This window comes from Pleurodeles waltl, chromosome 8 (assembly GCF_031143425.1).
Source record: "Pleurodeles waltl isolate 20211129_DDA chromosome 8, aPleWal1.hap1.20221129, whole genome shotgun sequence".
Lineage (NCBI taxonomy): Eukaryota > Metazoa > Chordata > Amphibia > Caudata > Salamandridae > Pleurodeles > Pleurodeles waltl.
Genome location: NC_090447.1, coordinates 403,889,488 through 403,914,044, shown reverse-complemented (window position 1 = coordinate 403,914,044; position 24,557 = coordinate 403,889,488).

The window sequence follows — 24,557 nt, the reverse complement described above, 5'->3', positions numbered from 1 at the left end:
GTGATATGATGCACACTGCGTAAGGGTCTGTTCCCGGTTTAGGAAGCAGAATAATCACTCAGCGAGGGGGGCATCCTGCCATCCTGCAGTGCTTCTGCACAGACCTCAATAAGATATGGGGCCAACACATGTTTATAAGCCTTTTAAAATTTGGTGGGAAGCCCGTTGGTGCCTGGGGTCGTAAGGCCAGCTAGTGAGTTGATGGCAAAGATGGCCACCTCAAGCGCAATAGGCTCACAGAGAAATTGATGATGCCCTCCCCAGACACACCAACATAACCTCATCAAGGTATTTTCTGATCTCAGCAGAAGTCCTGGTATGTGCTATGTCATTGAGTCAGCAGTAGTATTCTACAAACTTAGAAAGGATATTATCTTTTGAAACAAGGGTTGCATTGCCTCAGCCCATATGTTCAGCAACCTGTGTTCTTGGCCTCTCATGGCGGAGGAGCCAGGCCAGAATTCTGCCAGGTTGCTTTCCCTCCCTCCCTCCTTCCTCCTACTCTCTGGCCAAGGAGTGTTTCCCAAGATGGCATACCTCCCTGTCAGCCAGATCCCAAGATTGATGTAGGAGCTGGCTCTGATCCCTCAGCTGGGCATCAGCTGGTGCAATTCCTGAGTGGATTTTAAGGGCCCATAGAGCATCCTCTAATTGGGTAAGTTGCTGGTGGATTTCTTTCAATAACCCAACATGTTTGTATATGACCTGTCCATGGATATACGCCTTCAGCACCTTGCATAAGAATCCATATTTAGAAACCGTCCTGGGGTTAAGTTGGAAGTATTCTAGGACTGGTGTTTGGATTAACTTTTAAAACCACCTTTAAAAATCCAGATCAAGTAGTGAGGAGGATGGGAATCACCAATGTGACCTGCAGTATTGCAATGCCTGTAGAGCAGGTTTAAAGAGCACTGGCGAGCATCAGAGAGAGTATGGGTCAAATGTTTCACCTCTCTTACCATGGGAGTAAGTTCAGAAATCACCAAACAGTAGTCTAGTCTGGAGAATGATGCTGTGTAGAATAGAAAGTTAACTTCTTAGAATGCGGAAAAGAGGCTCACCAGAGACTTATCAGCCCATGTATATCAATGAGATCACGAAGGGCACGTATCATCCCAGTATGTTGGGAATGCCACTGCCCGAGGTGTCCAGGGTCACATACAGGGTAAGATACATGTCACTCCCCACCATAATACTGTAATGGAGTATTAATCCCATAATTTGGCAGAGATCTTCAGGAAGAACTGGAGGATCATCCACATTCAGGTTTGTGCACGTTTAGCCATGAGGGGAAAGGAAGGCTGTTAATAACCAGAGGCAAGTGCGTGCAGCGTTCAACCGATGTATCGGGTAGCTAATATTCTCTAAAAGGCACAAGCATGAAAAAACAAGACAGTAAAATCCCCCTTCCCTCACCCACCCACATCAAATAACCAAACATTTGGTGCTAAACCCTGAACTTGAAACTCCCAAAATGAAAAAGCCATTATATTGCAGGTGTTACACACCATGGGGCGTGGCAACATTCACTGGCGAGATTAATGAAGGATCAATGCTAATAATCCGAATGCATGGAAGAGCGACCGCTATCCGCGAACACACTTGCAGTCTCAACAGTCTCTATTCCGGAACTAGGGGAATGCAGATCATTTCAGAGCCAATGACAACAGCACACACTGACAGAGAGGCGGCAGTGACACTGTTCAGTGCATCGCAAATAGAAGATCAAAATGGAGATGACTGTGGAGGCTCAAGTAACTAGTCCCCCGGGGTGCTAGACCCGGAGCTAGGAGCTGATTGGCCACTCCCAGTGTGGCTCAGAGATGTGGGAGTGCATCCAAAAGCTGGAAAAGACCTGAAAAATGTAAGGGCCTCTGGGGCTTGCTGGAAAATAGGGACTTTACTGTCTAGGTCCATCTTGAGCTTAATGGGGTAAAGAATGGAATAGCAGATGCTCCGCCTCTAGAATAGATGTTGGACCTCCATGAACTTTCATCTAGCTTCTTGTACTACTTTGGTGAAGACAGGAAATATGGAAATCTTTGATCCCCGATGTTGAATTGTGCCCTTTTCCAACATCAGGTGGAGGATAGTGTCACTGTTCTCATAGTTGAGGAACCTGGCAATAATGGGTTTCGGGGAAGTACCAGGCACGGGCCGAGGACCAAGAGACCTATGTACCTACTCCACAAGAAATGCAGAAGAGAAGGTTTGTCAATCAAATAGGGAAGTAAGTAATGTCTCTATGTATGTAGCCATGCTGCCAGTGTTGGCTGATTCAGCAATACCCACAAGCCAGATGTTATTACTTCTAGAGTGAGCTTCAAGATCTCTGTTCTTCATCGCTATGTCCAGAACCTGCTTCTTGAGTTTAACAACTTTCCCTTTAACAGCCATGCCATCATCCTCAAGGTCTGAAATTTGCCATTCAGCTCTCTTGATGCGCGGCATCAGCCTATGCATGCACTCCGCAGATTGGTCAAAGCAGACATCCATAGAATCAAACTTCGCATCAATGGAGTGCACTCCAGCACGGAGATTAATAGGGATAGCCGTTGTGGAGTCTGGAGGTTCATCATTTCCCCATCCTAAGGTTGGTCTATATTGGAAACTGTAAAGTCCATCTACCATGGAGTCTTCTTAGTATCGAATGGGAGTTTCCCTTGCCGCGGCTCGCCCTTACTCATGGCTGTGGTGAGGTCACAATTAGGGTTTGCTGGGGCTCCAGTGGTAATATGCAAGTAAGTGAATGGGGAGTGCTTAACTAAGAACCACTAAGCCGACATCAAGTTGATTTCCAGCAGAATGAGGTGTATGCAGCCAAGTGGGGAGATATTGCAGAGTACTAATCACAGGGCTGGTCACAGCACAGGGACCAGTAAACTTTCTCCTCAGGGGTGTATGAAATCAGTTATCAATGTATTGTACAACGCAATGAATCAGGCTATCTGCAGGAGGTGATCAAATTCCAGCTTCGTGGTCCCTCCCCATATGCACATGGTGTGCTGTAATGTGTGTAGTGTCCCATGAAATGAAAGAAGGGTGCCCCTAGGTGAAGAGGTCCAGTTTGTGTGCATGTATGGAACAATCCAGAAACACGCTACTCACCACTTCCCCACCTGTCCAAAAGGGATTGTGGCATCTCTGCACTGGAAATTTCTCCTTTCCTTCTGAGAACCTCAGCAGTCCAAGTTCCCCAGTTGGCTTCAACATCACCACCAGCCTGCCCCTTCCATGAATGCCCAGAGGGCGGTCATAGCAACAGCATGGAAGGGGGGCACCAAAGAAATTACTGCAGGCCCACCTGACAGAGTGGACAAGCAGAGAGAGCAGCCTCAGGATTGATCACAATGGCTGTCAATATGGGGCATCCGAGGCCTACACCCCTGAGCGGGTTATGGCTGACAAGACTACTGCTGGCAGTAGAGCAGCTATTCGAGAGTGGCAGCATGTGACCTCCTCCCCAATTCTGGTGAACTCTATGGCCCTCATTACAACCCTGGTGGTAAAGTCCGCTGACCGCCGTGCTGACGGCGGCCAACATACCGTGTCCATGGCGGAAATCCTCTACGGGTATTATGACCCACAATTAGAAATCCTCCACAATACAGACACCCACACAAGTCCGCCACACCAAAGGTCAGTGATAAACTGGCGGTACCAAAACCCACACTGTTACGCCAACAGGAATACGCCCACACTATCACGACCCATGAAACAACATGCGGTCTTTCAACCGCAGTAAACCATTGGCGGTACACACCGCCGCGCTCAAAATACACACACACTTACAAAACTATACCACATTGGACAATCCAAAATACACACACCTGATACACATACACACACCACACCACTATAAAACACAAACCCACATTACTCACAACCCCTTACAACGACATTTTTGGATGAAGCAGAGAGAGAGAAAAGCTAAGACAACACCAGCATCCAAAGGCACACAACACCACCACTCATACACCATCAACGCACAAAACACCACACACCCCAAAACATCACCCCACACATCACATCTAACATCACCTCACACATCACTCACACCACATCATGGCACCTCAAAGACACCCCAGGTTTTCTGAGAAGGAGATCAGGGTCATGGTGGAGGAAATCATCCGGGTAGAGCCACAGCTATTTGGATCACAGGTGCAGCAGACGTCCATTGCTAGGAAGATGAAGCTATGGCGGAGAATTGTCAACAGGGTCAACGCAATGGGACAGCATCCAAGAATACAGGATGACATCAGGAAAAGGTGAACGACCTACGGGGAGAGTTCGTTCTGTGGTATCCAGACACCAGATAGCCATACAGAGGACTGGCGGTGGACCCCCACATCTAACAACATGGGCGGAGCAAGTCTTGGTGATCATGCATCCTGAGGGCCTCGCAGGATTAGCAGGAGGACTGGACTCTGGTAAGTCATATCTCTACTATTATATGCCCCCCACCCTACCTGCATGCCATCACAAACCCCAACCCCTACCCTCATACCCATCACCCCAACACCTCACATATACTCCACTATCACAACCCACCCATCCCAATACCAAGCCCTGCATGTGACAACAATGCATGGATACCCATCACAGACCTGCATGGACACCCATCACCAAAGCATGTCCAAGGGAGAGACATACCCAGGGCACACAATCACCACTCACACAAGGGCCAAAGCGAAATTGCAAGCACAGTAGTAGAGGGAAACACACCCATTGCACAAGATGGCACACACAGATACAATAACAATGCATTTACACCCCAACAGGACCCCTACACAACATCACTGGACAGGCGGTGCCAGCCATATCCATCCCCCCACAGAAGAGGCCCACAGTGATGACAGCAGCTCTGCACGCCTGGATCAAGATGACCAGCCCGGCCCATCAGGGACCTCTGGACAGTTGGTTCCCCTGCCACAGTCCCAAGCCACTACAGAACCTCCCCCTCAGGAAACACCACTGCAGCACCCACCCAGTGAACCCATGCCACTGTCCCCAGGACACGTCAATCAGCAGTGTGTCCACCACTACAGAGACCCCTGGCAACCCCACTAACACAGGACGATCAGGGACCTGGGGTCAGGGCAGTTGGCACACGGTTCAGGGGACAGATGCACAGGATAACAGGGAAGCTGGGAGGACTGCTGTGTGACAGGGGGAGGACAGGCCCAGGGAACCCACTCTCCATGAGGCACTCTCAAAGATCATGGGAGCATACCACCATTCCCAGGAGACCATGGGTACAGTACTGGCCAAGTTTCAGGAGACCCAGCGGCTGCAGGAGGAACAGTACCTGGGGATCAGGGAGGACTTGAAGTCCATTAACACTACCATGGTCACCATTGCAGGGGTGCTGGAAGACATGGCCAACACCATGAGGGAGACAGTGGCATACCACCAGGCCCCTGACACCAGTCTGAATGATGAACAGCCTTCCACGTCCACCGGCGCTAGTGGACAGGAGGTCCCACCATAGGACCAACAGGCCACCAGCACCCCACCCCCTGCAGAAGGAGAACCACCCTGCAAATGGTCCCTGCGATCCAGGCACAAGATAGAGAACATTGCCAAGACCCCGCCAGGAAATAGGACTCTCCTGATTGTCACCCTTGTGTCCCACTCTATCACCCTGTCCACCTTGAACTGCCATTACTCTCCTTCCTATGCCCCCTTGGACAATGCACCTGTGATACAAATAGACTGGACTCTATCCTGGACATTCCGCCACCATCACCCCAGCCCATTGCACATCCCCCTCTACTTATTAGCACTTAAATAAACACCCTTGAATCACAAAACAATCTTGAGTCAGTCTGTACTTTCACAAATGTAGTATTAGAATTTCTTTGAAAAATATCAATGTAAATGTTAATTTGCACATACCAATGTATGACAGTTGTTGGGCAGCAGTAAACATAGCAGAAGGCAGAATGAGGTACCCAGATCAGTGAAAAGGAAAGCCAAAGTGAACTGTCAGGGTCCATATACAGAGGTTAAAAGGCTGACTTATACAATGTCCTACAGTAGTCAGATATGAGCTGAGCAGTGCCAGTCTCTTACCTGTGTATCACTAGAAGCACTGAATGATGATGTTGTTTCAGTTGTCAATTTCTTCTTCCTCTGCCTCCTCTTCCTCACTGTCCACAGGCTCCTCAGCTGCCACAAGACCATCATGAGGCCCATCTTCCTGCAGAAAAGGGACCTGGCGTTGCAAAGCCAGGTTGTGCAACATACAGCATGCCACGATGATCTGGCACACCTTCTTCGGTGAGTAGTATAGTGAGCCACCTGTAAGATGGAGGCACTGGAATCTGGCCTTCAGGAGGTCGAAAGTCCGCTCAATAATACGCCTAGTTCGCCCATGTGCCTCATTGTAGCATTCCTCTGTCCTAGTCCAGGCATTCCTCTCTGGGGTCCGTAGCCATGAGAGGCTGGGAAAACCAGAGTCACCTGCAAATGTCGAGGGATATCTGTTAGACACACACCAACCTTTAGAGACTACCCCATATCCAGACACCTATTCATACTGTGTGGTGATCTTGGGCTCACCTATTAGCTACACCCAGTGCCTCTGGGGTTGGCCCATCACATAAGGGATGCTGCTATTTCTCAAAATGTAAGCGTCATGCACAGAGTCAGGATACATGGCATTCACATGAGAGATATACTGGTCTGCCAATCACACCATCTGCACATTCATTGAATGGTAGCTTTTTCGATTTCTGTACACCTGTTCATTCCTGCGGGGGGGACAAATGCCACATGTGTACCATCAATGGCACCAATGATGTTGGGGATATGTCCCAGGGCATAGAAGTCAGCTTTCACTGTGGGCAAATCATCCACCTGGGGGAAAACGATGTAGCTGTGCATGTGTTGCAGCAGGGCAGATAACACTCTGGTCAACACGTTAGAGAACATTGGCTGAGACATCCCTGATGCCATGGCCACTGTTGTTTGAAAAGAACCACTTGCCAAGAAATGGAGCAAAGACAGGACCTGCTTTATAGGGGGGATACCTGTGGGATGGCGGATAGCTGACATCAGGTCTGGCTCCATTTGGGCACAGTTCTTGGATTGTGGCACGATCAAGTCTGTAGGTGATAATGATGTGTCTGTCTTCCATTGTCGACAGGTCCACCAGGGGTCTGTACACCGGAGGATGATGCCATCTCATCATCTGCCCCAGCGGATGTGCCCTATGGAGGAGAATGGTGAGCAGAGGGTCATGTACGACATAGGTTGCACAAGTGTTTCTGCAGTAATGTGAGTAAATCTGTGTGTGGCGTTGTCTGTCCGTATTCCTGCCCAAATGTGCTGTGACGCAGTTAGGTGCCGTGCCATGTGCCACCCTAAAATGGCAGCTGCTTGACCTGTAAGGAGGGACAAGGGGAAATGAGGTAACTGTGCTGGCGTTGTGCAGCGTCGCGGTAGGCGGTCGAAGACCGCTGAGCAATTCAGCATTGGTTATCATTGGGCCCTATGGGTTCCAGGAGCCAATGACGATGTACGCTGGCAGTGACGGTATGCACCGCTGCGGACGTGACCGCCATTTTCTATCTGTTCACCCACTTGATACCTGACCTTCAACAGGAGAGGACCTACACTGCAAGTGCTGCTGTGACCTGTGTCTGGAAGCGACAATGGCTCGAGTGTATGGGGAAAGGGCCCCTGCCTTCACTTCTGAGGGGTTGGAGAGACTAGTGGATGGGGTCCTCCCTCAGTACACGCTACTCTACGGTCCTCCAGACAAACAGGTGAGTACACTGTGAGCATGATGTATGGGCCATGAATGTATGGAGTGGTGTGGATGGAAGATACATGGGGGGGCTGAGGCCTGCAAGAGAGGATGGTGAGTGTATATGGGTGGGAAGTGGGGGGCAATGAGTATGACAAACCGGACAGGTGAGTAATTTCTTTTCATCCAGTTCCTTTCCACTAGGTCAGCGCCCACCAGAAAAAGGGTATTTGGCCTGCCATCGCCAAGTAAGTGTGGACCCTGGGGGTCTATCATAGACGGCGCACCCACTGCCGCAAGAGATGGGAGGACCTGTGCCGCTGGAGCAAGAAGATGGCGGAGACCCAGCTGGGGATGGCCTCCCAATGTGGAAGGGGTGCCCGTAGCACCATGACCCCCCTGATGTTCCGGATTCTGGCGGTGGCATATCCGGAGTTGGATGGGCACTTGAGGGCATCACAGCAGCCACAAGGGGGTGAGTACAGTCTCATTCAGCTGACTCTGCGCACTTTACAAGGTGTCTGGGTGGAGGATGTGGGCTGTGGGTTCCCCTAGGTCAGGGCGAACTTGGTAGGGTAGGTCCCTTGTTAGGCAGGCTCTGTGGCATTCCAACCCCAATAGTGGTAGTGGCCATCTACAACTAGTCAGCCTCCTGTGGGTTCCAGGTGTGCAGCAAATGGGGTTAGGCATAGTCCCCCATGGGCAGGTGTTTTTCCTACTAACAGCTAGTGCATGGCCTAGTGCATAGGGCTGTTCCCGGTGTGTTGTGTCCGCCAACGGGAGTGGTGTTGCTGGCATTGACCATGTGTCTCCTCTGTCTTTCCCCCCTTTTTGTTTTGTCACCCTGTCCTTGTGTGCATTAGCATCATCTGGCAGAGGAACAGAGGCACCGGAAACGGAGGGAGCTGCATCCCACATGGCCCAGGAGGGTGAATGTACGGAGTCTGAAGGCACCAGTGGGACGGAGGGTGAGGGGAGCTCCACGACGGGGACAGGAGGGGACACCAGCGACAGCGACTCCTCCTCTGATGGAAGCTTCCTTGCGGTGGCGGGCATCTCTGTGCCCACTGCAACAACAGGTACAGCCGCCACCCCCCCATCAGCACCGCCCTCCCAGCAGCCCCTCAGCGTGTTTCCCGTGCCTGCTCACTCCTTTGCCCCAGGCACCTCAGGCCCTGCCCCAGTCAGCCCTGCTGCCCTCAGTGAGGAGGCTATTGACTGAGATCCTTCACTGTTGGGCAGTCAACCATTCTGAATGCCATCCAGGGTGTTGAGAGGCATTTGCAAGAAACAAATGCATAACTGGATGGCATTCATTCTGACGTGGCGGCCCAACAGAGAGCATTTCAGGCTCTAGCCTCTGCACTTATGGCAGCCATTGTCCCTGTGTCCAGCCTCCCCCCTCCAACTTCCACTACCCAGACCAATCCCCTCTACCTCAGCCTATCCTAATCACACCATCAGACCAGCATGCACACACATCAACACACAAAAGTGTCTCAGGCAAACATAAGCACCACACATCCCAGAGGCACTCACACAAGCACCATACACATGCATACACACCAACATCCACTGCCTCCACTGTGTCCACTCCTCCACGTCCTTCCCGTCCCTCCCAGTCTCTTATCCACTCACACTTGCATGCACTACATCCTCAGCCACTACTTCCATCACCAGCACGCCCATCACTACACACCGCTCACCTGCAATCACCACCCCCACTAACATTCACACGTCCCCTGTGTCCTCTCCGAGTGTGTCTGTGAGCCCTCCTCCCAAAGTACACAAACGCCGGCACACACCCATTCAACAGCTGTTCACCTCACAACAGCCTCCAGCCCATGCACCGTCACCCAAACTCAGCAGACGTGCACCTCCTACAACCACTACCTCTTCCTCCACTCCTAAACCCCCTGCATCTTCCCGTACCAGTGTGTCTAAAAAAGACGGCCTGGTGTCTCCCTCCACTACTACAGAGACCTGCACCATGAGCAGCACTGCCAACATCTCCGCCGCAGCCACCGCCACCTGCCCCGCAATGTGCCCAGCCAGTGCCACTACAGCGGACATCAGCATCATCCCCAGTGGTCAGCCATCCAAGGCTGCAAGAGATGTCCTGGACCCTGCACACACTACATGAGGCACCAGCACTGGCACCACCAGCAGTTTGCAGCCTATGTCACCGCAAGGTGGAGTGTGGCTCTGCCTCCATGGAGTATCATGCTACCTGTTCCCTGAAAATCTCGTGGCTCAGACACCCAGGTGAGGGAATGGGAACTGCCACACCCCAGGTGCAGCATCACTGGGCACCAAGCCCCCTCCAGAACCAGTAGAGAAGAGCATCCACTAACACAGTCCTTGGCAGGATAAAGCACTCTGGGCACCAAGCCCCCTCCAGAACCAGTGGAGAAAAGCATCCACTAACATAGTCTTTGCAGGATGAATCACTCTTGGCACCAAGCCCCCTCCAGAACCAGTGGAGAAAAGCATCCACTAACAAAGTCCTTGGCAGAATGAAGCACTCTGGGCACCAAGCCCCCTTCAGAACCAGTGGAACATGTCACAGACTTGAGAGACTGTGGCTTTGCACTCCCCAGGAGCAAGCAGTGGGCAAACCACCCACTTGAAAGACTGTGGCTTTGCACTCCCCAGGAGCAAGCAGTGGGCAAACCACCCACTTGAGAGACTGTGTCTTTGTACTCCCCAGGAGCAAGCAGTGGGCACAGCACCCACTTGAGAGACTGTGGCTTTGCACTCCCCAAGACCAGGCAGTGGGCATAGAGCCCCCTCGAGGAGCAGTGGCGCCATCCCATCATCGGGCTGAGGTGCCCCCCTCCCTTTCCCCCTGAGGTGCCTGATTTTTTTTCCACCTGATTCCCCTGAAGTATTCTCTCCGTTTTAAGGCAGGTGTCATGTGTGGGCTTCAGATATTTAATGGGACAGTGTACGGACTTGTGTACTTGCTGTATATCTTGGTATATACTGATCACTTACTGCGCTCTTGTCCTATCTAATTGTTCGAATATTACACTAGTTAAACTCATTTCATTTGGTCCTTGGGTTCTTCCAGGGTGTGACGGGGTGTATCTGTGATGTGATTGGATATGTGTGTGTGTGTTGTTGTGGGTGGGGGTGTTGCATGTGCAACTCTCTTTTCCCTTCTCCCCTCCCCTGTGTGCTAGGTGCAGTACTCACCGTGGTCGTCACCGCCGTCCTTTGTACTCCTGGTAGATGAAAATATACACCAACATTGGGAACACCTGTAACTTTGGCTCCATGGCGTCCTGGTTCCTCGTTGGGTGTCGAGAGGTGAGTGGGTTCCCTTCCAAAGACTGTTTCTGCCGTGCTTTTGATGGCATTGGTACCGCCCTGGAAAAGCTGGCAGATTGGTGCCTTGTAATAGTATGGGCGGTACATTGTCTTCCGCCTTACTGTTGGTGGTCACCGCCGGGGTGTTTGTTTCTACCGCGTGGTGGTCGGTGTGTTAAAGTGGCTGTCTGTGTTTGCAGTTTCTGCCATGGTCGTAATTCCATTTTTTTTACCGCCGTCCTGTTAGCGGTATTACCGCCGCTTTATCACCGACTGCTAAGGTTGTAATGAGGGCCTATGTCTCTTCCAGCTGCCCGACAAGCATGCAAGAGGATAGAGCGGGGCCCTACACACCAGGATTTTCCCTGCTGCACAGAGCTCCACACTAGGGAGCTATCTTGGTTGCCAGCGTGCCATGCCCTTCCTCAAAGAGACGCATATTGACGGCAGACTTCTGAAAACAATCCAAGCCATGCATAACAACATTTGGGTGCAAATGAAATGTGGTGATGGCTCATATTTATCAGATCACATTTATACTAATAGAGGCTTAAAGCAGGATTGCGTTTTAGCATTTCTTCTCTTTAGCATCTTTATGGTGGATCTGGGAATCTATGTTAGGAAATCCAAAGACTTTTTCTTGAATCTGTGGGTCAGCATCTGCAAGTGAAACAATACGCTGATGATATTGTAGCCCTTGACTGTACCAATATTGGTCTACAGAGGATATAAAGGGTTTTACAAGTTATTACAATGATAAAAAGCGGCAACTAAACAGCAATAAAACAAAGATTTTTCCTTAAAAAACTCAGGATTGGGATACCAGAAGATTGGGAAGGAGGAGATATACTCAACAAGTCCTTCAGCTACTTCAGAAACATATGATTCCAAGCTACTATTTTGCTAAGATGAGAACTTGTAGTTCATCACTACTATATTCACTTTGCAGGATATACCCATGAATACAGAGAGCACCTTTAAGCAAATCTTTAAGGTGGTCAAAACAAAGTTTCTTCCAACATTCACCTGTGATAGTGTAAGCTCTAGAGAAAAATATTTAATCTCTCTCAGTGCTTGAGTTGGGCCCAAATTACGCATGGAATTTCAGCTTTTTTTCATCTACTGCCAGTTCTTGAGTTCAAACGATATTACAGGTAAACTACCACTGTAACATATTATAAGGATAGTACAAGTCACTGAGGGGTTCTATGATATAAAGAAAACGAGACTGCGACCAAATTTGTTTATAAGGTCATGGAGCTCCAAAATGACTTGCAATGTCCTTTTAGGACACAGTAGAGAGTATTGTATTCCTTATAATACATGGTTACACCATTACCCTTATCTTAATACACTTAAATTCTTGGTGTTGTACTCTTTTATGTGAAAGAGATAGTGTCTTTGCAGACATGAAAAATAAAAGTAGTATTTGTAGTATAAAATTAAACACGAAAAAGGAGCTAGAATTGTGTTACAAAAAACATTACAATCAATGTAAAGTACATTACATTAAGAAAATGCTATAGTGTAGTTCAGAATGTGTAGAAAGATAAAGAAATTCTACCCTGCCTGTAAGGATTTATGGTGTGAGAAAAATAATCTTTGCTATTAATGGCTCCTTTATTGTAGATAAACAGTTGAGCGTGAAAAGCCACCCCTACTTTGGTTTAAACTGCAGTTGTTCTTCTGCCGTGTGACCTGCTTTTTACCCTGGCTTTGGAGTGTTTTAATTCCTAGCTCCAGAGTGTGCCTCTAACAACACAGGCCACACAATAACCTTTATTATGCTCACTGAGCAACAGAAGTGCTTAGAAGGCCAATGGCCAGTCCATTGTGCAATAAGTCCAATGGGCCACAATGGCCCCAACTTGACTCCCACAAGTGCTAAGGTACTCTACCTCATAGGGGCAACAATGGGGCATCCAGGCACCTCAGGGAATAGGGGCAGTGGGTGGTAGATTTACGACAGGGGGTGGGGGCTTGGACTTTCATGTGGCAGGTGGAGGGGGTTTGGTTTTGCCCTTGGAAGGAGGGGGAGTGGACTTGGACCAGGGGTATGGTAGATGGACCTGGTTCAGCACGGGGCTTCTTCCTCTCTGGGGAAGGGGCATGGGAATGGGAAGGGTGGACGGGCGGGCTGTGACATGGGAGCAGTGGACAGGGCAAGGAGGTGAGCACGTTTAGGGACGAGACGGGGTGGGCCAGTGGGTTGGAATAGGTCAACACGGGAGAAGAAAAGTTTCTTAGGTGCAATTGGGGTGGACCTGGAGTAAGGTGTGGGAGTGGAGGTAGAGGGAGTGGTCGTGACAGGTGAAGATGTGCGTAATGTGGGTGCAGGTGCCTGGACAGTATGCTGAGGTGTGGTGGATGTGTGATGGGTGTGTGTTTTGGTGCATTTGAGTGTCTTGGGAGGAGGGCAGAAGGACACAGTGGGACAAGACAGGCTGCCAGTGTAAATGGATGTTGTCTGGGTGTCTGCTAGTCTGGTGAGTGTGCTGCATGTGTCAACTAAAGTCATTGTGGTGAGTGCAGGTGTGGTTTCTGGGGTGCATGAATGGATGTGTGCTATTGTGGTGACTGCTGGGTCAAGGTCAGCAACATTGAATGAGGGTGCAGTGACTGTGGGTGTGCATGTAGAGGAGACAGACAGGGAGGCAGAAGAGGGGGGCACACTGGGGAAGTGGATGTTGGTGTGTGTGCATGTGTATGTTGTCTGTGTGTATGCTTGTGGTGGGAGGTCTGGTGCTTGTGTTTTGAAGTGTGCTTCTTGTGTGTTGAGGTGTGTGGCTGCGTGTCAGAATGTGTGCTTTGGACGGTTGGTTAAAGGGGTGGGGTGCTGGAATGGGTAGAGGTGGTTGGAGGGGAGACGTAATGACCAGGGACACTAGCTGCCATCCAAGAGGAGGCCAGAGCCTAGAAGGATCTCCGTAGGCCAGACATGGCACCGTGAATGCCATCCAGATACGCATTGGTCTGCTACACCTCTGATGCTAGCCCCTGGATGGCATTAATGATGGTTGTCTGCCCTACAGAGATGGTTCTCAGGAGGTCAATAGCCTCCTCCGTGAGGGCAGCAGGGCTGAATGGGGCAGGGGAGGAGGTGTCTGGGGCGAAGGAGACGCTCATCCTTCTGGGTGAGCAGGCAAGGGCAATTTGGTGGGGAACAAATGGGAGGGTGGTGATGGTATGGGGTGGTGGAAGATGAAACACTAGGGGTGGACCAACTAGGGTCCACTACCACAAGTGAGCTCCCATCAGAGGAGGTATCGGAGTCACTACCTCCAGTGGTAGTTGCCTCCCCCATGGTACTCCCCTCACCCTCTAACCCACTGCTCCCCTTGGCATCGGACAACTCTGCCTCAGAGGATCCGTGGGCCGATGCATCCCCACTTGCCGGTGCCTCAGCTCCCTCGCCAGATGATGCTGATGTACACAAACAACACTAGAGAACAGGGATGGGGAGACAAAACAGGAGAGACACTTGTAAATAGCTGAATGGAGGTACATTAGTGGGTCACACACAACCACCCAGAAAACCTTCCACCAGGCAGCACCTACCGCTGTACACATGAACCCTGATCTGCAGCCATTCCCCAACTAATTTAAGGACCTGACTACTGCAGACTTGACCCAAACACCCCTACTCCCCACGGGGCCATTATGTAGATGGACAACAGTAAGAGTCCCTGCCACTAGACAGCCTAAATACGAATGCACACACACACATCGATCAAGGGGCCAAAACAAGGTATATGTACTCACCCTCTTGTGACTGCTGTGCAGCCTTCAAGCGCCCATCCAGGTCCGGGTACGCCACTGGCAGGATGCTTTGCATAAGGGGGGTCAGTGCCCGATGGGCACCCCGTCCTCATTGGGAGGACTTCCCCAGCTGGGCCTCGCAGATCTTCCTCGCCCAGCACCGCAGGTCCTCCTACCTCTTCCTGGAATGGGTGCTCCCCGGGTTGTAGACCCCCAGGGTCCGCACTTCCTTGGCGATGGCATGCCAAAGTGCCCTCTTCTGGTGGGCGCTGACCTATATGGGACACACAGAAAAATAACACTGAGGTTGGACACTGGCCAATCATATACAGCTTTCTATACGTCCACTATGGGACAGACATTTGAAACAGCCTAACAGCACACATACAAAGCATGTCAGGAACCCTGGACCATACCGTGTCACAGGTGCACACATGTATGCAGCCAATACCCATCACTACACACATCCATGCCCACCAATCCTCCTACTCACTTGTACCACTGGTCGTCCGTAGTGCTTGGCATACAGGGGCAGGACCCCATCCACGAGCTTCTCCAATTCCTCGTTAGTGAAGGCCAGGGGCCTTTCCCCTGCAACACGTGCCATTTCCATGACCAGAGGCAGGACACAGCAGTACACTCAGTTGAGTACCTGCATGCACAAGTTCAGGGAGTCAAGTGAATTTGTGGTGACGAGTTTGAGTACGCACCGTAGCAGTGTGCACCGCCACTGCCAGCAGCGATCATGATACGCTAAGATTGCACATTGACAACCATGTTAACCAATGAATTTGTGCACGACGGTAAACACCGCCTTACGCTATTACGTCAACCGCTAGCGTTATGAGGTCACTTCCACCACAACACTTCTGGATTACAGCGGGTAGACATTTTGGCCTTAACTACGCAGTTATAAAATCCTCATCTGTACAATGCAGGCCCTGTTGTCCCCTAAACACCCACAGGCATGTAACATTATACATTAACTCACTTGACCAGTCCTGATATATCATTCTGGTCATGTTGCTGTAATATCACACACACTAAGCATTACTGTTGTCTAAAATCATGCCAGCTGTGCTGAATGAAAAACAATGTGTGCAGAGGTATGTGTGTTCCTCACACGTGATTTAGCCTCCTCCTAGGTACAGACCCTTGTGATGAGAAAGGGCCCATTCGGTGTACAGACCACTTGTTGTTTTGCAGACCATGGTGGAACATCACATCATTATCAATTACAGACTCACTTGTGCTACTATTCGTAAACTTTGTGCATTACTGGATCCAGCACTGACACCGGAAAATCGTAATCAGCATGCCATCCCTACTGAAGTGCAGGTGCTCTCTGCACTCCAGTTCCTGGGCACAAGCTAATTTTAAGTGACAGTGGGCATGGGTGCAGGTTTGTCACAGCCAATGTTTAGCAGAATACTGTCAATATTCCTGAATGCATTTGTACAACACCTACAATCCTATGTGAGGTTTCCCCAAAGTGCTGACCTCCCTGCCATCAAGTCAGACTTCTATGCCTTTGCCAACATACCCCATGTGATAGGTGCCATTGATGGCACCCACATAGCTATCATCCCCCCAAGAGTCATTGAACAGGTGTACAGAAACAGGAAGAACTTTCATTTCATAAACATTCAATTGGTGTGTACTGCAGACCAGTACATCTCACATGTGAATGCCATGTTCCCTGGTTCAGTCCATGATACCTTTGTGCTGAGGAACAGTAGTGTGCCACACAAGATGGAACAACTACAAGAGGACAGAGGGTGGATCATAGGTAGGTGTTTCTGACACGTATTGCCACAAAGCTGACAGCCAGGCTGTCTGCCTCTGAGGGTTGTCAATAAATGTCCTGTTTTGCACCTTTTACTAGGGGATTCTGGCTATCCCAACTTGCGTTGGCTCCTGACACCAGTGAGGAATCCTGGAACTGATGCAAAGAGGACTTACAATGAGGCTCATGTACGTACTAGGAGGGTGATAGAGCGCACAATAGGTCTCCTAAAGGCTAGATTTTGTTGCCCACATATCTCTGGTTGTTCCCTGGCCTATGGGCCTGAAAAGGTGTGTAGAATAGTGGTGGCCTGCTGCACGCTGCACAATGTGGCTGTGAGAAATTCTGTCCCCCTCTTGGACGAAGAGGGTGCTGTATATCCAGACCAGCTTCCTTAGAGAGGGGATGAGAATGATGGCGATGATGAGGAGGGGGAAGATGTACAGAACAGGACCCAACTGATACAACTCTACTTCCAGTAACTTTGTGGGACACTTGGATGAGATTGCTGTCTGTGCATCATACTGTCAGTGTGCCCTGTCATCTATGGGGGTGTTGGGTCAATACTCATTGCCACTATGACCAGGTCTGCATAGGACAGATTACAATATAGTATAAAATTTCAACACATCTGTAGGCATAACAACATGTAAGGCGTGTGGTGCATTTCTTGCTATTCAGATAACAATAAAAGTGTTATCATACAGTTGCATCCATACTTCACTTTGTTTCAACTTAATGACAGGGGACATTGTAACTGGTGAAAAGGTGTTTTATTTGGTGCAGGGATAAAATCGTGCAGATTACAGTGATGGGAGTGGCCTACTGGTGGTTGAACAACATGGCAACATGGTTGCAGCAATGTTGGCAGTAGTGGTAGGTCTATCAATATTTACAGGAATTTGTTGTTGTTTCACACGGTTTGGTGGTTGATTCAGTGGGACACTTGGAGGACAGTTCTTGTCAGAGTCACTTCTTTGAGGGGGGCTTCTTTTTGGCAGATGTTCCTGTGCCATAGGGTCTGTTTGGGTGCCTGGTGCTGGCCGGTACAGGTTGAGCTGGATGTCCCCTGTGTGTCCTGAGAGGGTGGTACATGTGGAGTTGCTGCTGATGCTGTTGTTGTCTGGTCTGTAGTAGGGGCTTCCTGGTCTGTGTGGGCCTTAGGCTCGGTTGGGACAAGGTGCAGCAGCGCACCTGATATGCTGGCCATTGTGGCATTGTGAAGTTTCCACTGCTCCATGGCATCTTGGTGGTGTGCTAGCTGCATTCTTTGACTCTGCTCCAGGGTGGATACTATCTGGGCCAATCTGTCCTGGGTATGGTGATACGCTCCCAGGACTCAGAGATCACGTCATGGGCTACAGCATCCATCCTGTGGCCTCCCCCGGGCCACTGATGCCCTCCCACTGGGCCTAGCCCCCTGTACCTGTGTCCCCTGCACAGTTCTGGTGGTACCACTTGTACTGGGGCCATCGTCTTCCTGCCTGTTGGTAGGGGGTGACTGTGGCCTCTGTACTTGTGTTCCACCAGTCTGTGGCCTGGATACACAGGTGTGGGGACGGTTGGCCACGGCTGATGTTGTTGACTGGGTGGTAGGGGTGTCAGTGGTATCCTGGGTGGGGCTACTGGAGGTTGACAGTCCAGGACTGTGTGAGGGGCCAGGGTGATCGTCTGTGTCCAGGGTTTCATCCCCAGTGTCCTGGGAGGTGCCTCTGTCTCCCTGTGGGCCACTGCCACTCCTTGTTCTGTCCGTCAGGGTGGCATGGGTGGTGGTGTCTGTTGGGAGGAACATGTCACTCACATTAGCAGGATCGCATGGGGTGCACAGGACTGGGCATGTTTGTGCAGGTTTCACACTTTGGGGCCATGCAGGTTGCTTTCGTGAGGTTAGCTATGTTTTTAGCTCACAATGTGGAGGTGCATTGTAGGTGCTGTAGGCCTTTGTGATTCCTTGCAGGGGTGGGTGGCTGTGCACATGGGGAGGGATGTGGGCCTGTTGGTGCGTTTGTGGGCATGCAGGGGGACTGGATGTAGTGATTTGGCCTGGGTGGGGTAGTGGCCCTGGTGGTAGTTGGAGGGGTGAGGTGGTGCATGCATTCCAGGTGTGATGGATATGGAGTAATTGTAGATGACTTACCCGAGTCCATTCCTCCAGTGTGAGTCCATCAGTGTGCAGGATGGCCAGTACCTTTTCCTCCCAGTCAGTATAGTCGGGTGGTGTTGGTGGAGGTCCTCCCCCAGTCTTCTGGACTGCACTGTTGTGCCTGAAAGCCATGGACCTGACCTTCCCACGCAGGTCGTTCCATCTCTTGCGGATGTCATCTCTGGAGCGTGGATGGTGTCCCACTGCATTGACCCTGTTGACTATCTGCTGCCGTAGCTCCATCTTCCTGGCGATCGGTGTGTGCTGGACCTGTGCCCCAAATAATTGTGTCTCCCTTTCTGGGAAGCGTGGGTGTTTGGGGGGGTGCCTTGTTGAGTGTTGTAAATGGTGTCTTTTGTAGATCTAGGTGAGGGTGCTCTTGTGTGGTTTGGTGTCTGTATCGTGGATTGTGGTGTTCGGTATCTGCTTCTGGAGTTCTCTGTATTGGTTGGCCTAACTTTGTTGCAAAGGATTGTAGGGTGTGTCTGTGTGTGTTTTATAGTGTTGTGGATGTGTGTCCGGTGTGTGGGTTTCAAACTTACCAATGTATGCATTTCTTACTGTTGGGTCCACTTGCCGCCCGTGGCGGTCTGTACCGCCAATGGTCGTTCGGCTTCCACTAACCTCCGCAGTGATTTGCGCTTCATTATTTGGAGGGTGAGGTGTTTGTGTGCTCGGCTGTGGCGGGGTGGGAGGTCCAGCACGTCCACCGACAAGGTCATGGCAGTGACAGGGAGATTTTTGGCGGTTTCTGATTTTTGCATCATTATATGGCGGGTTTCTGTTCGCCGCCAATGGCCACTGTCTTCATAATAAGGGCCTATATATGGGATAATGTGCCACCCATCAGACATTAAAAGGGCATTGCAAGTCACAGAGGAGTTCTTTGAGCATACAGAGGAACAAGGCCGTAGACTGAGAAGGTATAGGTAAGTACTCCCATAAGTGTCATTCCATATCTGTCTGCAGGCTGTAATCGTCTACTACATGTGAACTGCCTAGCAGTACAATGTTCTTTAGGTAGTACTATAAGTTTTCTCTACACTTACCAAAGATTGACAGTAAGATGGAATGCTTTTTATCTAAGGTATGGCATTTTAAAGAGACTTTGAAAATAAATTGAAATAATTAAGGGCAGATGAAATAGGGAAATAATTGACTGAAAGATAACTGTGTAACTTTAGGTGTTTGTATTATTGTAAATGTTTAACTTTTATTTGTGAACCTGGCTTACCTGATTAAACTACTGTTTAATATCTGTATATGGCAATGTCGTTAAACCTGGGAGTAGTTTGACTAGACTAGTTTCTGTTCCAAAATAATCAAACAATAAAATTTTACTTACATTGGACGAAGGAGACAGTGGTATGGGGGAACGGTGTATGCTCTCCCCAGCACCTATCACCGACTCCTATTTTACGTTTTGACTGTAGACCATGTCTGAGGGTGCTGGATGTAGAAATAAAAAATGTTAGCCTGATGGGAGTGCATGGATGGAAATTAACAGTCCCTCACAAGCCTTCAGACATGCTTTTGCAGCCCATTCAATACGATCCCCAATTTCCCAAATATAGGCCTCATTATGAACACGGCGGTAAAAACTGCTGTGTTCATGCTGGCGGTCAAAACACTGACCGTCAGCGTCCCCGGATCCCCGCCGGACGTATTAGGAACATAGCTGTGGGCCGGCGGGCAGAAACATTGTTCTGCACGCCGGCCCACAGAAAGGCCTGGGCGGGACATTGACGGCGGCTCCACATGGAGCCACCGCCAATGCCTCTGTGCGGCGGGTGCAGCTGCACCCTCGAGCAGATCACTGCCCGAAAATCGGGCAGTGACCTGCGCGATGGGGCACTGCACCGAGGCCCCTGCACTGCCCATGCCAAGTGCATGGGCAGTGCAGGGGCCCCCGGGGTGCCCTGGTGCACCCCTTCCGCCAGACTTTCCCTGGCTGGGAAAGCACCGCTGCCCTGTCGGATAATGTTTCTGACCGCCGCCAGGCTGCCTGATGGAGGCAGCCTGACGGTGATTGAGGGTTGCCGATTGCAGCCCTCATGGGGTACATTATGTGGCGGTGTGGCCCGCCATGCCGGCTGGCGGCATTACCCGCCACCGCCGGCATGGCGAACACACGGCCATGTTCATAATGACTGCCATAGTCCTCTGTCATTAATATTAGCGGAGCAAGATTCTGCAAATCCAAGCGAGTAGCCATTTTTTTGATGCAAAATATTTGTACTTCTGTCTCACTGAAAATGAGGGTGGACCAACAAAGTAGTTGTGCGAAAACTCAGACTGCTTTTCAAAACAACCTTTAGCACATTTAGTAAATGACAGCTATACATTGTTTGGGGCTTTTGCACTCTTCTTTGACTCCAAGTATCAATAATTTGAAAGGCACTATTTTAAAAGGATGGTCACCTGGTTACAACTTTACTGCACTCCTCTGTCTCTCGAAAATTATTTTGTAGGTATTACTAGCAAGTATACACTGAAGATCGTTTGTTGGAATAATATAACCAAATTGTAGGAAAGTACCATCTTGCCTGGCATGTTACCCCCATTTTTACTTGTGTGGGTTTGTTTTTGCCTGTGTCACTGGGATCCTGCTAGCCAGGACCCCAGTGCTCATACGTTGTGCCCTGTATGTGTTCCTGTGTAGTGCCTAACTGTATCACTGAGGCTCTGCTAACCAGAACCTCAGTGTTTATGCTCTCTCTGCTTTTCACATTGTCACTGCAGACTAGTGATACATTTGACCAATTCTGATAAACACTGGAACACCCTTATGATCCCCTAGCATATGGTATCTAGGTATCCAGGGTATTGGAGTTCCAGGAGATCCCTATGGGCTGCAGCAATTCTTTTGCTACCCATAGGGAGCTCAGACAATTCTTACACAGGACTGCCAATGCAGCCTGAGTAAAATAACGTCCACGTTGTTTCACAGCCATTTTACTCCGCACTTAAGTAACTTAGTGAAGGTTGGGTGCAAAGTTACTAAGTGTGAGGGCACCCTGGCACTAGCCAAGGTGCCCCCACATTGTTCAGGGCAATTTCCCCGGACTTTGTGAGTGCGGGGACACCATTACACGCGTGAACTACATATAGGTCAATACCTAATGTGTAGCGTCACAATGGTAACTCCGAACATGGCCATGTAACATGTCTAGGATCATGGAAGAGTCCCCCCAAAGCCATTCTGGTATTGGGGGGACAATCCCATACATCCCCGGGGCTCCTGCATGGACCCCGGGTACTGCCAAACTAGCTTTCTGGGGTTTTCTCTGCAGCTACTGCTGTTGCCAACCCTCATACAGGTTTCTGCACCCCGGAGACCTGGGCAGCCCAGTCCCAGGAAGGCAGAACAAAGGATTTCCTCTGAGAGAGGGTGTTACACCCTCTCCCTTTGGAAATAGGTGTTAAGGCCTGAGAGGAGTAGCCTCTCCTGGCCTCTGGGAATGCTTTGAAGGGCACAGATGGTGCCCTCCTTGCATAAACCAGTCTACACCGGTTCAGGGATCCCCCGGCCCCTGCTCTGGTGCGAAACTGGACAAAGGAAAGGGGGAGTGACCACTCCCCTGTCCATCACCACCCTAGGGGTGGTGCCCAGAGTTCCTCCAGTGTGTCCCAGACCTCTGCCATCTTGAATGCAGAGGTGTAAGGGCACAATGGAGACCTCTGAGTGGCCAGTGCCAGCAGGTGACGTCAGAGACCCCTCCTGATAGGCTCTTACCTGGTTAGGTAGCCAATCCTCTTCTGAGGGCTATTTAGGGTCTCTCCTGTGGGTTTCTCTTCAGATAACGAATGCAAGAGCTCACCAGAGTTCCTCTGCACTTCTCTCTTTAACTTCTGCCAAGAATTGACTGCTGACTGCTGAAGGACACCTGCAAAACACAACAAAGTAGCAAGAAGAATACCAGCAACATTGTAGCACCTAAACCTGACGGCTTTCTCTACTGTTTCCTGGTGGTGCATGCTCTGAGGGCTGTCTGCCTTCACCCTCCACTGGAAGCCAAGAAGAAATCTCCTGTGGGTCGATGGAATCTTCCTCCTACTAACACAGGCACCAAATTTCTGCATCACCGGTCCTCTGGGTCCCCTCTCATCTTGACAAGCGTGGTCCCTGGAACACAGGTGCTGGATCCAAGTGACCCAGACAGTCCAGTGGTCCTTCTGTCCAAATTTGGTGGAGGTAAGTCCTTGCCTCCCCACGCCAGACTGTAATCCTGTGTACTGCATGATCTGCAGCTGCTAGGGCTTCTGTGCACTTTTGCAAGACTTCCTTCATGCACAGCACAGCTCAGGTCCCCAGCACTCCGTCCTGCATTGCCTAACTCACTCAATTGACCTCTGACTTCGTGGGACCCTCTTTTGTTGTGCTGAGACAACTGCCGTGCTCAGATTTCCTGAATGCCTGTTCAGGTGCTTCTGTGGGTGCTGCCTGCTTCTGCGTGGGATTGCTGTATTGCTGAGCGCCCCCTCTGTCTCCTCCTCAAAGGGGCGACCTCCTGGTCCTTCCTGGGCCCTGGCAGCACCCAAGACCGCCTGTTTGCGGTCTTTCTGCATAGAAACAACTTTGCATTCTCCAGCACGCCATGGGACATCTTCTGACCAAAGGAGAAGTTCCTGTCACCTTCCATTGTTGCTGAATCTTTGGCTTCTTCCACCCGGAGGCAGCCCTTTTGCACGTTCATCCGGGGTTTAGTGGGCAACTGCCCCCCCTGGACATTTGCATGACTCTTGAACTTGGTCCCCTTCCTTTGCAGGTCCTCAGGTCCAGGAATCCGTCTTCAGTGCTTTGCAGTCAGTTGTTGTCTTTGCAGAATGCCCTATCTCGACTTTACTGTCTTTCTGGGGTAGTAGGGTAACTTTACTCCTACTTTTCAGGGTCTTGGAGTGGGGTATCTTGGACACCCTTGGTGTTTTCTTACACTCCTAGCGACCCTCTACACCCTGCACTAGGCCTGGGATCCATTCGTGGTTTGCATTCAACTTTTGGAGCATATGGTTTGTGTTGCCCCTAGGCCTATTGTCTCCTATTGCATTCTATTGAGTTCTACAGTGTTTGCACTACTTTTCTAAGTGTTATACTTACCTGATTTTGGTTTGAGTGTATATTTTGTGTATTTTCCTTACCTCCTAAGGGAGTATATCCTCTGAGATACTTTTGGCATATTGACACACAAAAAAAGTACCTTTATTTTTAGTAACTCTGAGTATTGTGTTTCCTATGATATAGTGCTATATGATATAAGTGGTATAGTAGGAGCTTTGCATGTCTCGTAGTTCAGCCTAAGCTGCTCTGCTATTGCTACCGCTAACAGCCTAAGCTACTAGAACACTACTAACCTACTAATAAGGGATAACTGGACCTGGCACAAGGTGTAAGTACCACAAGGTACCCACTATAAGCCAGGCCAGCCTCCTGCACAAATCAATTCCAACAGGCACTTCTCATTGCCTGAATCAGTTTTCTCGAGAGATTGCTGTATAGAATTTCAAAGTGTTGCCAAATATCCATAAATGCATTGTTCATATGCTTTATTATCACGTTGACTTTGTCTTGCATGTTTATCTACATTTCTAGTACCCAGTGTTATCTTACTGTATTGTAACGTCTGACGAATTCAGCTCTGCACTGTGGGAAGATTTACTTTTGCTCCAAGAAGATTTCAGGATATGTCAGTGTTAGACCTGGCAGCTTTCTAGATTGTCTCCCCTGTCTTTTTGCCTTCTGACCTCCTGTTTTTATAGTGTACTAGACTCTGTTTTTGATGTTTTTTTGTCTGTTCGCACTTTAC